The sequence below is a fragment of the Myxocyprinus asiaticus genome, chromosome 1, assembly GCF_019703515.2.
Source record: "Myxocyprinus asiaticus isolate MX2 ecotype Aquarium Trade chromosome 1, UBuf_Myxa_2, whole genome shotgun sequence".
NCBI classification, from domain to species: Eukaryota; Metazoa; Chordata; class Actinopteri; order Cypriniformes; family Catostomidae; genus Myxocyprinus; species Myxocyprinus asiaticus.
In genome coordinates, this window is record NC_059344.1 from 29,886,123 (window position 1) to 29,902,595 (window position 16,473).

At 37.8% G+C, this 16,473-nt stretch overlaps 1 pseudogene; it reads left to right on the forward strand.

Annotated features, from left to right (window-relative positions):
- Positions 1 to 16,473, forward strand: part of LOC127439842 (12S rRNA N4-methylcytidine (m4C) methyltransferase-like) — a 125,924-nt pseudogene that overhangs the window by 63,096 nt on the left and 46,355 nt on the right.

The window sequence follows — 16,473 nt, forward strand, 5'->3', positions numbered from 1 at the left end:
TGTTCACATGACATTTTAAAAGTAGCCCATATCAGATACTAGTCTGAACAGCTGATGCTCTTTAACTGACCCGCATGTGTAAAACACTCCCTGAGCATATGTATCAAACTCTGGCATCTTCAATACTATAATATGGATAATATTTTAAATTGCATTTAAAAATGTAATTAGCAGTTTGTTTTTTTAAGCGGATAGGACACTTTATGCCTATCTAATATTATGTCAGCAAGTGATGGCGAAAGACCATCTTGGTGGATAAAGTATTTTTTAAATAAAGTAATTTGCTTTCGTATGGTGCAATTTAACTATCAGAGTGTAATATTACTTAAGAGTGGAAAACACCATAAAATGAAGGACAGCAGGAAAAACAGCATAACATGGTAAGAAGAGTTGTTGTCTATAATTATTTCAGATTTCCATTGACTTGCTTGCATTCACGTTTTGATGCAGTTTGAGAAATATAGAAACTGTGTATTCTGTGCGAGTGACATGAGTAGAGCACTTACATAAATTTATCTCTGCATCTTTTCACGTGCATGTTTTACTACGTGTAGTTCTGAACCCAACTGTTGAGCCTTTAATTTAATTTTATTTCCTTAAAAAAGAACAGAATGCATTAAATAGAAAAGATATGACTCACTATTAAAAGTTTTAAACTATAACACGTCTATATGCCAGAAATCAATCGCACAAATGACAAATGTTGAGTTAGATTGATGTAAAAATCACATTAAATCTGACCTGGCTGTTCACACTGAAGGCACATTGGAAAAAATCTGAAATGAAGACGTCAGATTCAAAGTGCTTTTGGCTGTTCACATGGTCATCCAATTAACAGATACTGTAAGTGTCACATGTGAGTGAAAAAAAAACTGATTTTGGCCACTTTCAGCTGCGGTGTGAACACAGCCAAGGAATACTTTTTTTGCTGCCTTTGTCATTTTTGGACCTTCTGAATTCTGATCACTATTCACTTGCATTGTGAGGTACAACAGAGCTGAGATATGTGTTCTGCAAAAGAAAGACATTTATACACATCAGGGATGGCATGAGGACGAGTAAATGATGAGAGAATTTTCATTTCTGGGGGAACCATCCCTTTAAGCAGTTTTAAGTAGTTTTAGATGGGTGGCCAGCTTGTCTCCCAGCCTGACCAGGTGAAAAGTGGCTAAAACCCCTCTGAAACCACCCAACAACTAAGACCAGCAGACCCGTCTAGGCTGGTTTAAGTTGTTCTTGATTTTAAGTTAGGCAAGTATCATTCAAAGCTGTTTTCGCACTTATATTAACATTTTATATATACATCGACTTCAGCAATGTTTGTGAATATGGTTCAACATCAGTCAATATACAATTAAATGCTTACAGTAAATGAAAAGGTTAATAGATTCAACGCGAAATGTTACTGAATCACATTCGGGACTACAACAATGTGGTAAGTTCTGAACGGCAGTCATTTTATTCCAAGATCACCGCAATTTACAATTAACGTCTTCAGGACAATAAATGAAGAACAGCTTTTGCAAATAATATCTGAGTTAAAGTGCTTTACGAGCTCTCTTGACTATATTCCCACAAATTCTTTTAAACAAATTGCAGAATATCTGATTGATGATGTTCTTGATATTGTAAATTGCTCCTTAGAAACTGTAATTTCCCAAATGCCCTTAAATGTGTAGTTGTGCCAACCACTACATTAAGAAAAGCAACATAGATCCTACTTTTCTCAATAATTTAAGACCAATTTCAAATTTACAGTTTTTAATAAGATTTAAAAAAAAAAAAAAAAAAAAAAAACACAATTTGCATGAGAAATATCAGTCGGGTTTCAGAAACAGTCATTGCACTGAAACGGCATTGTTAAAAGTGGTGAATGATCTTAGACTGAATTCTGATAAGAGGAATGCATCAGTCCTAGTCCTTTTGGACCTAAGCGCAGCCTTCAACACTGTAGATCACAGTACTCTGCTGAACAGACTTGAGAACCTCATAGGCCTCTCAGGCACTGTCTTAAATTGGCTCAGATTATACATTACTGGAAGGCATTTTTTGTAAAATTAGGTGACTGTACCTCTACGAAACATGACATACTATACAGTATTCCACAAGGGTTAGTTTTTGGACCACTTTTATTTTTATTTTATATGCTGCCATTGGGTAACATAATTCATGAACATGGTAAACTACCATTTTTATTCAGATGGCACTCAGTTATATATCTCTGTATATCCAAATGACACACAAGCATTAAAGAAATTGTCTGAATGTTTGTCCAGCATCCTACTATGGATGAATTTCTGCATTTAAATTAACATAAAACATGAGAGGGAAAGAATTGAAACTGCACTAGGTACTCTGGCTTGCAGTCAAAGACAGAGGTGAAGAACATTGGTGTCATTCTAGATTGTGATCTGAATTTTAAGTCTCATACAGATTATGTAACTAAGACCTGTTTTTATCAAATATCACACAAATTCGACCCTTTGTTTCACTTGATAATAATAATAAAAAAAATATTCATGCATTTATTTTTTTCTCACATCGGTTATTGTAATGCACTTTATACTGGCTTACCTAAGTGTTGTATAGATAGACTGCAACTGGTGCAGAATGCTGCAGCCAGAGTGCTTATAAGATCCAGGAGGAGAGACCACATTACACTAGTTTTAGCTAATTTACACTGGTTACCTGTTAAATACAGTATTGATTTTAGGGTTCTTTTAATGGTTTTTAAAGCACTTAACGCTTTAGCACCATCATACATTTCTGACTGTTTATTAAATTATGTTCCAACTCGCAGTTTGAGGTCTTTCGATGCAGAATTTCTTACTGTAATGTAAATCTTAAGAGATCTGGTGAAGCTGCTTTTAGCCATTATGCAGCAAAAATCTGGAATGCTTTACCATTTTTTTTTTTTTTTATCTTTATACTGTTTCATTGTTATTGCGATGATTTGTTTTACTCTCTCTGAAATGTTGAATTCTATGTTTTTATACTTCCAACTGTGAAGCACTTTGAGCTGCATTTTATGTATGAAAGGTGATATACAAATAAAATACATTATTATTATTATAATTAATATGATGTTGTAAAAATAACATGTTTTTTTTTTTTTTTTTTTTCTACAGGTAGTGCTGGACTTGACCTTTGGAGCTTAATACCTGTTTTTTACCTCTTTTCCCACTCTCTCCCTGTTTTGATCATGTGGGTGATTATCATAGGCACTGTAGGTTTTGTTTTGTGGATTTGTGTGTGGGCGGGTTTGGGTGGTTTACGAGGACATTTCTTTTAGGTTACAAACTGGTAATTACAAGGGTATTATGCTATAAATATGGTTTATGAGGACATTTCTAGTGTCCCCATAATGCAAATCACTTAAAAAACATACTAAACTATGTTTTTTTTTTTTTTTTTTTAAATGTAAAAATGCAGAAAGTTTTTTGTGAGGGTTAGGTTTAGGGTTAGGGGATAGAATCTATAGTTCATACAGTATAAAAATCATTATGTCTATGGTGAGTCCTTATAAGGATAGCTGCACCAACATGTGTGTGTGTGTGTGTGTGTGTGTGTGTGTGTGTGTGTGTGTGTGTGTGAGAGAGAGAGATTCTCCAGGGCAGATACAGAATCCCCGCTCTCACCCACGCTCAGTCGAAAGGCCCCAGCGTCTCATTTGTCAACGGGCTGCGGCCCATGCAGGTTCCCAGAGTGTAGGATGAGAGGAGAGAAAGAGAGAGAGAGAGAGAGAGAGAGAGAGAGAGAGAGAGAGAGAGAGAGAGATAATGTTTAATAAAAAAAGAAACTGAGGAGAAGGCATTATGGCTTTGCAGGCATGTGGATGTGTGTGTGTGTGTGTGTGTGTGTGTGCGTGTGTGTGTATGAGGCAACACTGAAGAAAGCTAGAAATGAGATGTTCCTGACTCTGCAGCATGGGTAGAGATACCTCTTTACGTGGATTCTGGGGAAACCTGTCTCAGAGGGACTGCTACTACAGAAACGAATGTAGGAGAGAGGAATGAGGAATGGAGAGAGGGAGAGAATCAGGACAAGCTTTTCTGTCAGCAGCTACAGTATATACTCCAATAAAGCCTTTGACTCCCACTCATGATGAGAGGCTGGAGAAGCTGAAAAAAATCATGTAATTAGCCAATATTATTGGATGCCTGGGTAAGAGGAGCAGGCAGCCCACACAATGCTCTCCTCTCCTCTCCTCTCCTCTCCTGGAATGGTAAGTGTCAGAGCCATCCTTGCTCCCTGTAGGAACCTCTTGTCCTCATCCCTTAAACTCCTCTCTCATTTACACCATTCTCATTGAATGCTTGTCCTAAGGCTTTGTTAAGTTCCTATAAAAGGAGAGAAATGTCAAGGTGTTAAGATAATCATGTCTGTTGTCTTAAACAGTCTTAATCAGTCATTATTACAGTCTTGTTCCAAGGAAACCACGTCAGTGATTATTTCAGTACCTTCTGTTGCGTCAGTATCTAAATATCACTTCAACACTTTCTAATATATATATATTAACAAACATGGGAACTTGTTGCATATATATATATTCAGTATATATATGCATACACCTTAGCCAAATATATTTAAACTCAGTTTTTCACAATTCCTGACATTTAATCGGCGAAAACATTCCTGTCTTAGGTCAGTTAGGATCACTATTTTATTTTAAGAATGTGAAATGTCAGAATAATAGTAGAGAGGATGATTTATATCAGCTCTTATTTCTTTCATCACATTCCCAGTGGGTCAGAAGATTACATACACTTTGTTAGTATTTGGTAGCATTGCCTTTAAATTGTTTAAAGGGCTAAATGTTTTGGTAGCCTTCCACAAGCTTCTCACAATAAGTTGCTGGAATTTTGGCCCATTCCTCCAGACAGAACTGGTGTAACTGAGTCAGGTTTGTAGGTCTCCTTGCTCGCACACGCTTTTTCAGTTCTGCCCACACATTTTCTATCGGATTGAGGTCAGGGCTTTGTGATGGCCACTCCAATACCTCGACTTTGTTGTCCTTAAGCCATTTTGCCACACCTTTGGAGGTATGCTTAGGGTCACTGTCCATTTGGAGACCCATTTGCGACTGAGCTTTAACTTCCTGGCTGATGTCTTGAGATGTTGCTTCAATATATACACATAATTTTCCTTCCTTATGATGCCATCTATTTTGTGAAGTGCACCAGTCCCTCCTGAAGCAAAGCACCCCCACAACATAATGCTGCCACTCCCATGCTTCATGGTTGGGATGGTGTTCTTTGGCTTGCAAGCCTCCCCTTTTTTCCTTCAAACATAAAGATGGTCATTTTAGCCAAACAGTTAAATTTTTGTTTCATTAGGCCAGAGGACATTTCTCCAGAAAGTAAGGTTATGTTTACACGACAACGATGTACTAAAAACGGAAACGTTTTTCCTTTGCGTTTTTGAAAATTTTCGCGTACAGACGACGATCCCCGTTCATCACACGGATCCGCAAAAATGACTAAAAAGGCTGTATTACACATGTCAGGCCAGTAGTTGGCGATGTCACTTTGTAAAGAAACACTACGTGCCTGCGCACATAAGCATTCTTCCACAGAGCGGTCAATACAAACAATGAAGATGGCGAAAGCATCGAGCAATTTTGTCTGGACGGACGATGAGTTTGCTTTATTACTACAATTACTTTGCTGGAGAAGTATCAATAAACTCTAAATCTTGAGCAGCACAAACACAGTCCAGTAGTCCGACATTGTAGTTTTGAATGTCTCGCGCATTGTTTTGAAGTACTCGCGCGCGTGCCTATAGACTGAACTCTCAAGATTATTCAATAAACATTTTTACCATCACTTCGTCTCCTGCCTTCTTCTATATTCCCCCTGCTGACTCTTGGGATGGTAGGAGAGTGAGTTAATATAATAAGCTGTTGATGTTGATTGGTTTTGGATATCAGACAGAACACTGATATATGGACATCTGATGGAGAGAGAGGTCTTGTGTACACTGGATCTAACATGCATTTTCACTGCCTCATGTTCTAGGCATATCATTCTAAGCATATCATTGAATACTGTCCATGGCATCACATCTCTGTCTATAGGCTATATACATAAGCGGTGGGTAAATGAATTGCAGGGTAAAGGTACATCAAATAAAATTAAGTAAATAAATAAATAACATTTAAAATACAAATAAATTTTTTCCATCTGCATTAAACTGATCAAAAATAACATCAAAATCATTAATTGCCAATATTATTATGGTTTGAAATAATTGTTTTAAGATATTTATTAAATGTTTTCTTTACCCATGATGGCAAACATATACTGTGTCACCTATTCCTTACAAAAGCATTCTAAAGTGCTAATTTGGTACTCAAGAACATTATCTTATTATTAGAACAATTGAAAATAGTTGCGCTACCATCCGGAAATCACAGTACAGTGGGTATTAAGTCAAATTTTGGTTTTAAAAATAGGCAAAAAGAAACACATTTCTCCTGAAATTCTATTTTGTCCTAAAGTCTATTGTTTTAGAGAGATGAAGGCTATTCCATGCATTACTGTTTTGAAAAAAAAAACTAACCAGTCTCTAACCAGGACAGAGAGGGAAGTGGATGACCAGATGCACAACAAAAAGACAAGTAAATCACAGTCCCTAGTTTGAGAAACAAATTCCTCACAGGTCCTAAATTAGCAGCTTCTAAATGCCAAAGACCTGCATTGCTGCAAGAGGATTCTTGGACAAATAGAACATTTTAAGAATACAACATTTATTTAAATAGAAATAGCCATTTGTAACATTCTAAATGTTTCTAAATCGTTTCTACACAATCTGCATTATGACTGAAACTATTATTACTATTTCAGGTTTATTCTCATTCACATATGTCCAAGTATTTTGGCTATTAAGTTAACATATTGAATAAAACTAATATAATGAAATATCATAGAGGAGGAAATGTATCCTCTATGATATTGCAGCAATTATCCAGATATGGAAAGAGATTATTAAGCAAACTGTTATCAACTCCTACATGCCAACTGAATAAAATGTCAAAAATAAACATTTCGCACAGTTTTTAATGAGAGATATGATTGATTCAAACACTAAAAGTGGTTGTTCTGTATATGTATTATTGTATTACAGTTGTAATAATAAAGTCTTAATTAACATTGTGGTTATTTAACATATTGAGATATTATTAAGTAAATTGTAGCATTTGGTTACATTTTGTTTTGTGATTTCTCATACCTTCTTTATATAACATCTATCTCTTGCACACTTTTGGCTTCTAGCGGGTGAGACAGGGAAGGAAAGTACAGTTCAGGACCGTGAGGGAACGTTTTACCTGCTAGGACAAACAGTCTTTGAACAAGAGGTGCGAACGGTCATGGAATTTAACGCAGGAGTACAATACCGAACTGATGCGGATTGATAGAAGGTAGAGCCCATCTGTGCATGCAATGGTGCGAGGAACTGGACAGCAGTCAAAAATTATGTTCAGTGAAAAGTCAAAAGAAGATTGCAATGTATGTAATTGTAACTATATCAGATATTATTTAAACAAACACGGGAACTTGTTGCATATTTAGAAGGGATATTTTTGTTAAATTTGATGGCATTTTTGCTCCGAGTTCCCATTCATTTCCAACACTATTGGTATTGTATCTTTCTAAGGTAAGTAAAACGTTTGTTTTAGACATATAGTAGCAAGTAAACAAGATATCCCCACATATATGTAAAACTACATTGTGTTAATGTTTGACTCAGGTAATGTTTGACTCAGTCTTAAAAACAAATGAAGTTTGATCAGTGGTTAAACGTGTTCAGACGGTTTTCTCGTACCTAAATGAACGGCTCCTTTCCAAAATAAAATGAAATATGCAGAAGTTCACTGTATTACAGTTCTTGTATAGTGACAGGGCAGAAAGTCTTGGAGAAGCTACAGAAGAGAGGACACCGGTGGCAGTTTATGAGAGCTGGGTTGCGTTCCATTTTAAATTTGTATCTCCTTCCCTCACAAACTTCACTCCATATCATGGACTCAGATGTAAGTCACACAAATTCCTCAAAATAAATAAATACAGTTATTTTACGGTATTTTAGTGAAGGCATAGAGACCGTAGAAGAGTTTTAAAGTTGCCAATTCTGTATATTTTCCATTACAAAGTATTTTATGCAGCCAGTTTAAATATTTTGTCAATCATAACATTATTGTTCTAACAAACTCTAGTCCGCTGTCAAACGCAACTCATCACATGCCCACAAAATGATGCTTCATCATCACACTTGTAGTAAAAACATTCAGTCAGTGAACCGAATACAACAGGTGTATTGTTTTACTCACAGACTAAAAGCTGTTTGTGCACAGCATAGTTACAGATGTAATGAACAGATGTGGTTTACTTGTCGCGTTTCTCTCATAAAACACTAAAATAATATGAGAAATTGTTACATACAATTACTAAAAGCAAATTCTCCTGTTTTAAACAAGTCCAAAAACACCATGATACGATGTGTAGATTAAGGTACTGTAATCGTCACAGAGCGCATTTGACATATGAACCGATGAATGGAGGCCGGGCAGCTGCTCCTCGGGTCCTAGTGGCTGCCGGATCCAGCCTCTGTCAGTTGGACAGATGTGTTTTGTTTCTCTCTATCAACAACGCGATTTTGACCCGGTGTGACTTATAGTCAGGTGCGACTTTATTTATGGAAAATACAGTAAATAAATAAAAAATGAACAATTTATTTGCTGTGCTGTTGCAAGAATTGGTTTGCAAGAACAAATCTACAAATTGGAAAAGACACAAATTTGTTGGTTTTTCATTATCCAATTAGCGCTCTTGGCATCTGTGACCTCATTATACAGCATACCTATGTTACTCGCATTTTTTGCATAGCTGAATTTCAAACATTACGAGTTCACGCTACTGAGACAGATAGAAAACATGGACAAGTTCTTGAAAAGGAAAACCAAGATCGGTATTGATTGATCGATAACCATGACGATGGTTATGTGGGATAGTGGTGTGCCATGGGATTTTTTAATTGTAAAAAGTGTGCCGTGGCAGAAAACATTTTGGGAAACACTGACCTAAACCACAAAGAGTTAATCTGCAAAAAAGCGTCCAAAAGAAAACACACAGCAGTATGTAAATTCTGCAATGCAATGCTTACCAAGACGGCTGGGACCACGTCAAACGTTTATCAGCACTTAGAAAGGAAGCATAAAGAATGATAAGCTAAGTGTAAATGATGCTAGCAAAGCTAGCTAGCTAACATTAGTTATCTGCCTCTTGCTGCATTCCATTCAACTCGGAAAGTTATACTGTTTAAGAAAAGACAGAGAAAAGTGAAGACTTAAGTATTGAATAATTGTTTGATATAGTCTGTATGTAATGATGGTTTCTAGGGGAAGAGTCATCCAGAAAACCTGATGTGATGCTTGCCCAAAACTTTTTATTGTTTTAGGTGGGTGGTAAAACTTGGAAAAGGAGTGTTGAATAAAGATGGTTAAGTTGATTTCAGAAAACAAAATTCACACACATACAATTCACCTGAGCAATGCCTTTTGATTATTTTATCAAGACCATCTCGTTTAAATGAGATTTGTTTAAAGGAGGATGCTTAGTATACTGCAGCCTTCAAAGGACGCGTCCTACCTAGAACACAGCCTTCGAAACGAGACACAGCCAATGTTAAGCTTCAGTTAATGAGCCAAATAGCTTTCAGCAGTGTTAGCAATTTAGCATGATTACTCAAGGATAAGGTGTTTGTGATGGCTGCTGGAAATGAGGCCTGTTTAGATTTGATCAAAAATGACTTTTTTCAAATAGTGATGGTGCTGTTTTTTACATCAGTAATGTTCTGACTATACTTTGTGACCAGTTGAATGCCACTTTGGTGAATTATAGTACCAATTTCCTTCTGAAACTGTACATTATCTGCAAAATCTGTACATTATTCCAAACTTTTGGCCGCCAGTGTATACATATACATCTATAAATATTTCAGCTCACATTTTGCCATTAAGCCATTAAGAAAACATGATATCATCAATATTTTCCTTAAAGAACGTGATTAAAACACACAAGATTGTCACTTTTTTTTGGCCAGTGGTGGCAGACATTGATTGAAGAAATAGCTGTCTCATTCTTCAGTTTTTGAGGCCTAGTCCTGTTTCTTGCTTCACCATTCACCAAAATAAATATACATTTTTCAAAGGTTTTGGACCTTGACTCTCTGAGTGCTTGTGTGTGTGTGTGTGTGACTGACTGAGGTTTTCTCTGTACATTTTCAACTCTGCTCCCCTGCTGAAAGCAGTCGATCAACATCTAGTCTTGGACTGGAGTGACGTAGCTGCGGGAGTCAGGCAGCTTAATACTGGGTAATGTTTATGTCTTGATATGTTTGGGAATGTCAGGTCACTGTGAACTCTTTCTCTCTCTCTTTACCTGGTATGGATTTATAGCTTGAACAGCATATTATTAGCTATGCTTTAATCCCCAAGGGATGATCTAAGCATAAAAACAGCTTTTGATTTTCAGGCAAATGTGCTGTTTTATGACCAATAAACTAGTCAGAGTCTAAGCACAAATTCTGTCAAATTCTCCTTTGCACACATCACTTATCTGTTCCTTCTGTGCCATGTGTCAAAAGTAAAAAAAAATAAATAAAAAAATAAAATAAAAATTGGTCTGAATGTCCACTGAGGACATATGCAGATGATAAATCACAGATCAGACTTCATCATGCCAACAGGAAATAGCTGCTATTTGATTATTTAATGAAAATTTGTGAACAAGTTTCTGCATCCATCCAATTTACTTTTCCCTTGAGTGTTTAGAAGAGATGGGTTGATTGATCTTTAAAAACCCAACATTCCAATCCTATTGAACCTCACATATTGATTTGAAGTGTTTTCTTTTAATTGATGTGATTGTGTTGATCTTGAAAACAAATGCTATTTAAGAACACAAAGATAAAATAAGTGAAGTGAAATGTGTTAGCAAATTAGCAAGTTGTCTAGAAAAATAAGAATTTCTCCTTCCATAAGTTTACGACTGTAACCATGGTTTCCTGAAATGAGGGAATGAATGTTGCATCATAGCTGGCATTATGGTTTATCCCCGCAGGCATAGCCAAACTCTGAAACTCTTTAAAATCGTGCAAATTTTAATTGGCAGACAGCGCTTTGTGCACGTAAACGGGCGTATATAACAGTGGTGCACAGTGCTATCTCCTCAGAATCTTAGCCTGAAGTGTGCAAGCGATACTCGACCCTTGTAGCGAAGATTCTGTAATGCAGCCAGCTTACGCAAAATTAATTCCCTCATTTTAGGGAACCATGTTTACTGTCGTAACCTTATCGTTCCCTTTTAATTTAGTCATGAATGCTGTGTCCTAGCTGACACTATGGGGAATGTATACCATTACACAGTGCTACTGGTTTGCACGCATAACAATGCCTACTAACCAATGGCGTAGTAAAAAGCACAACAGAGTCTCCACTTCGCATTGCAATAAGAAAGGAGAAGCAGAATGTTGAATGGATGGTATGGCAATGACGCTAAATGGTTCGGGTGGCACAGTCATCGCAGGATGAATTAAATCAGTACCATGTGTGAATAAGTATCTCTCTCTCTCTCTCTCTCTCTCTCTCTCTCTCTCTCTCTCTCTCATATATATATATATATATATAGATGATGAATGGATGGATATACATGGCAATGATGCTAACCGGTTCGGGTGGCACAGTCATCGCAGGATGAATTAAATCACTACCATGTGTGAATAAGTATATATATATATATATATATATATATATATATATATAAGGGACTAACCAAATGGATAGTGAAAACTTATATAAAGTGACCGCTAACTGCGGTTTATGGGATGACCATGTATAAATAAGCTGGTAGTAAGCAGCAAAATACACAGTTTAACTCTCCTTCACAATAAGCTCCTGGGAAGAGAGGGAAAGTGTTAGGGGAAGCCCAACCTGCAGCTAGACAGATGTCTTCAAGGGAAACACCATTAGACAATGCCCATAAAGATGTCATGCCTCTAGTGGAGTGAGCTTTTACTCCAATAGGGCACTGTATGCCTTGCGAGTTGTATCCAAGCACAATGGCTTCCACTATCTAATGTGAAAACCTTTGTTTGGAGACAGCCAACACTTTAAAGCGACAAAGAGCTGATCCAAAAGCCGCATTTGCCTCGTACAATCGATATATGCACGCAGTGCTCTTACAGGACTCAGTGTGTGTAGCCTCTCCGCTTTGTCTGAAGCAAACGGAGGTGGAAGAATGCCTGAAGGATAATAACCTGCGCCCTTAGGGGAGTGGTCAAAACATTCGGCACATAGCCTTTCCTGGGTATAAGAATGGCTTTTGATAAGCCTGGTCCAAACTCTATGCAGGAGTCATTGACCAACAGAGCTTAAAGGTCCCTGACACATTTTACTGAAGCCAAAGCGAGAAGCAGCGCAGTCTTTAATGAGAGTACATGTGTAACAGGGTTAAAATGGGCAAGGAGGAGGCGGGAACCAGCTGAACACTCAAAATAATGTTTAGTGAAAACGTAATAAGACATAAACACACACGGCAGCTGCGTGTGGCTCTCTCTCTCCCGAACTGCTGCATCTGGCTCGGCTTTATCCCTCTCCTTGGCAGATTAGCTCGATTGGGGGCCGGCCATGTGCACTCACGGCCCGGCCCCACCCTCCTCCTCGTCACAACGTATAAACTCACTGAATCCAATGGCTCAAACGGCGGGCCTGTGAGTGCTTTTAACACAAGCGCCAATTCCCAAACTGGCACGGTGGTTGGCCAAGATGGTCTTAACTGCCTCGCACCACGTAAGGATTTCACAATCAAAGGGTGTCTGCCTATTGATAGACTGCCCTATGTCCAGCTTGTAATATGGTGTCGAGCACCCGTTTTGAGAGCCTGTGCGCATCAGTTGGTGAAATACAATACTTGGTGAAGTAAGTGGACAGCTTCCTGCCTGCTATTTGTGGGCTAGAGCTTCCAGGCCCAGTGGGGCATGAGTCAGAGAGTAACACAGGTGACAATGTGTTGTCTCCAGTGATGCAAATAGGTCTATTTTGGCTTCCCCGAATTTGTCCCATATCATCAGAACTGTCTGAAGACTGTCTCCATTCTCTTTTTAAAACGCCCTGTCGAGAAAGCAAATCTGCACCGCTGTTCAGGTGACCTGGAAATTGTGTGCACATATCGATAGATGTTCTGCACACCAGAGGAGAAGCTGGCACCCCAGGTTCATCAATGGACATGATCTAACTCCCCCTTGGTGATTTATGTAGGCCACGACTGCCGTGTTGTGAGTTCTGATCAGAACATGAAACCCCTGGACGGCTGGTCGGAAAGTCATTAATGCTAGAAATACACCTAGCAGTTCCAGACAATTCATCGCACAAGGCTCCCCAGCCCGTGTTTGACACATCTGTTGTGACCACTTTGCGTCTGGACACTTGACCGAGTGCCACGCCCATTTGATAGAATGTTGGCGTTTTCCAAATAGTTAACGTGGCTAGACAGCGGCGTGTCACCACAAGACATAAGCGGCCATGTCGCCATGAATGATGGGGTACAGTACCTTAAATCTGAGCCAGCACTAAAGTGGTCTCATCTGCAGTAGTCCCAGCAGGGTGACCATTGTTGCAGAGGCCATGAGGCCCAGGACTCATTGAAAAAGCTTCAAAGAAAATGTTTTTCCCAGTTTGAAAATGTACAAACACTGGTGAATGGACTGAATGTGTTCTTCCGTCAGGGGCACCATCATAGAGACTTAGTTGAGATTAATGTCCAGCAATGAAATCTGATGGCTGGGCATTAACATGTTCTTTGACAAGTTGACTTTTAGTCCCAAATGCTTCAAATGTGCAAGTAACTGGTCTCTGTGTTTGCAAGCTTTTTCCTCTGATTGTACTAAGAGCAAGCAGTCATCGAGGTAATTCATAACGCGAACGCCACTCAGCCTCAGCAACACATTTCATGAATGTGCGAGGAGCCAGGGATAAGCCAAAAGGCAGGACTGGTAAGCCGTCCCCTCAAAGGCAAATCTCAAGCCCTTACTCACTTAGCCCCTGTGATGAGGGTACGTGAAAGTATGCATCTTTCAGGTCAATAGATACAAACCAGTCCATAGTACTATGGTGTAGTAATCTACAATCGCTGGAGCACCAGAAGGGATGGAAGAAAACTGATCCACCCACTGTGAGAGGTGCAGATCTTGATGGCGATTCTAGTAGAGAGAAATTCAATTTTCGTGCAGAGTACGAGAGAGAGATTATCGGCACCTTGAAGGCGAAAAATTCTGAGGAGATAGTGCTGTGCACTGCTGTTATATATGCCCGCTGATGCGCGAAGGAGGCGGAGCACAAAGCGCTATCTGCCAATTAAAATTACAGATTTTAAAGAGTTTCAGAGATTGGCTACGCCTGTGGGGATAAACCATAGTGTCAGCTATGACACAGCATTCATGGCTGAATTGAAAGGGAACAGCAATGGTAAGTCATTCAAATGCTTAACAGCAGCAATGACAGAGTGTGTTTTTTCACTTTTCTAAATAATATAGGAGATGTCCTTAAAGGTCCCCCCCCCCCACCAATGGCTTAAGAGACGGTTCGCCAAAGATAAAACAGATTGGATGGGGAAGACTTTTTTTTTTATTATTAAAAAGGGGGAAAAGAATAAAAGTAGCAGGTTTGTGCTACCTTTGTTTAGAGTTTAGATAAATAGACCTATGTGCATTCTTGCTTAAAGGTAAAAGACAGTGAAGAATTTTACAATTGCTGTTTAAGTCAAAATCAAGTCAAATTTATTATTGTCATTCCAGCTGTATACAAGTATACGATAGAATGAATGTCAAGGAATTAAGTTATGAAAATGACAGTAGCACTTTAGAATACTGTTCCTTCAATAATGTGTAACTACACAGGAACAAATTAATAGCACAGCTTTAACATTTTAGTTACTACTATTAACTAACAAGAAACTGTGATTAACTAATTAGTAATAGCACACAGATTAATGAAGTAGTTCACTATTAGCTAAACAATAACTACTATTTTTCATAACTACTGGAGAACTACTAAATAACTATACGGTTTCATAATTAATCCTAAACTAATCAAGAACTAATGCAGGACAAATTCTTAGCACTTAATGATTAATCACTACTCTTAACTAATACACAAGTTTGTTTACCTAACCAATAAGTAATAGCAGACTTATGATTGGGGTTAGCTATTAATAACTAGTAAATGTTATCCTCCTATAGATAACTATTTACTAAGGGGTCATTTTAAATACATCAGAGCTCAAGTCGAGTCGTGCTGGAGTCTATATATACAGCAAGTCAGATCTGTTTACCTTAATTTCACTTATGTATTTATTAACATGTGAACTTGTGAAGTAATTAACTGTCAATAAACAGGTCATGGCCCTGTATAAATTGTAGCCTCTAGTGATTTATTTTCAGATTTTTGTATTATTCCTTCAGGGAGTGGGGGCAGAGTCTATATGATGTCACCTATACCAGCACTGGAATGACTAAATGTAAATGATTATATTCTATTTAGTGACAAAACCTACATCTTTACAGAAGTAGGACAGTGTCCCTCTTGTGTTCTTTAACCAGAAATGAGCTTAAAGGCATAACCCCTCTAAATTACTGCATTGCCTGGTAGAATATCATTACTAGCCTAAACACTAATCGTGTTTCCATATTAGTTCATAGTAGTGACTTAAGTGATAATGTAGTACTACTAATTTGTCCTGCATTAATCCTGCATAGTTACCTATTAACGAATGAACAGTATTCTAAAGTGTTACCAGAATGGCAAACAAAAAGAAGCCTGAAATTTTACTTTTTTTTTTATTCAATAAAGTAATGTTAGGTTTCAATTATACATTATAGTGAATGAAAAAAATAAAAAATAATAAATAAAAATTGGTATTGGTATCAGTATTGTGGTACAGGCCTTGTTAGTACTCACTATTGCATGAAAAAAGAGTGGTATTGCTCTTCTCAACAGTTTAGTGTTGTGAGGCCCACTGGCTTTTCTATTTATTACTGTTTCCAGTTAATGTAATATTTTGCAGAGAATAAAATTCTCACCCACGTCATACATTTGTCACAGGGAATTTCGAGATAATCAGCATCATCTCCTGTCTTGTACAGCTTATTCTGGGATGGAATGCTGGGCAAGTGTTTATCAGTAGCTTGTGCTTAATTTTATAATCCCTTTCAAGTTGACTCTTGTGTTTGCACTAAAACAGACAGTTTGCCTTTCCTACCGAAATAACAGAGTGTCTCTGGCACAAGTATATAATTAAATGGTGTTATCAGATCATTAAATATTTTTCCAGTCTGAAGTTGAAGGAACTGTGGCCACCTCTATTGTTATGAAACAGAGTGAGCCAGTTAACTTATATTTTTTGCTTTACCCTTTTAAGTTTA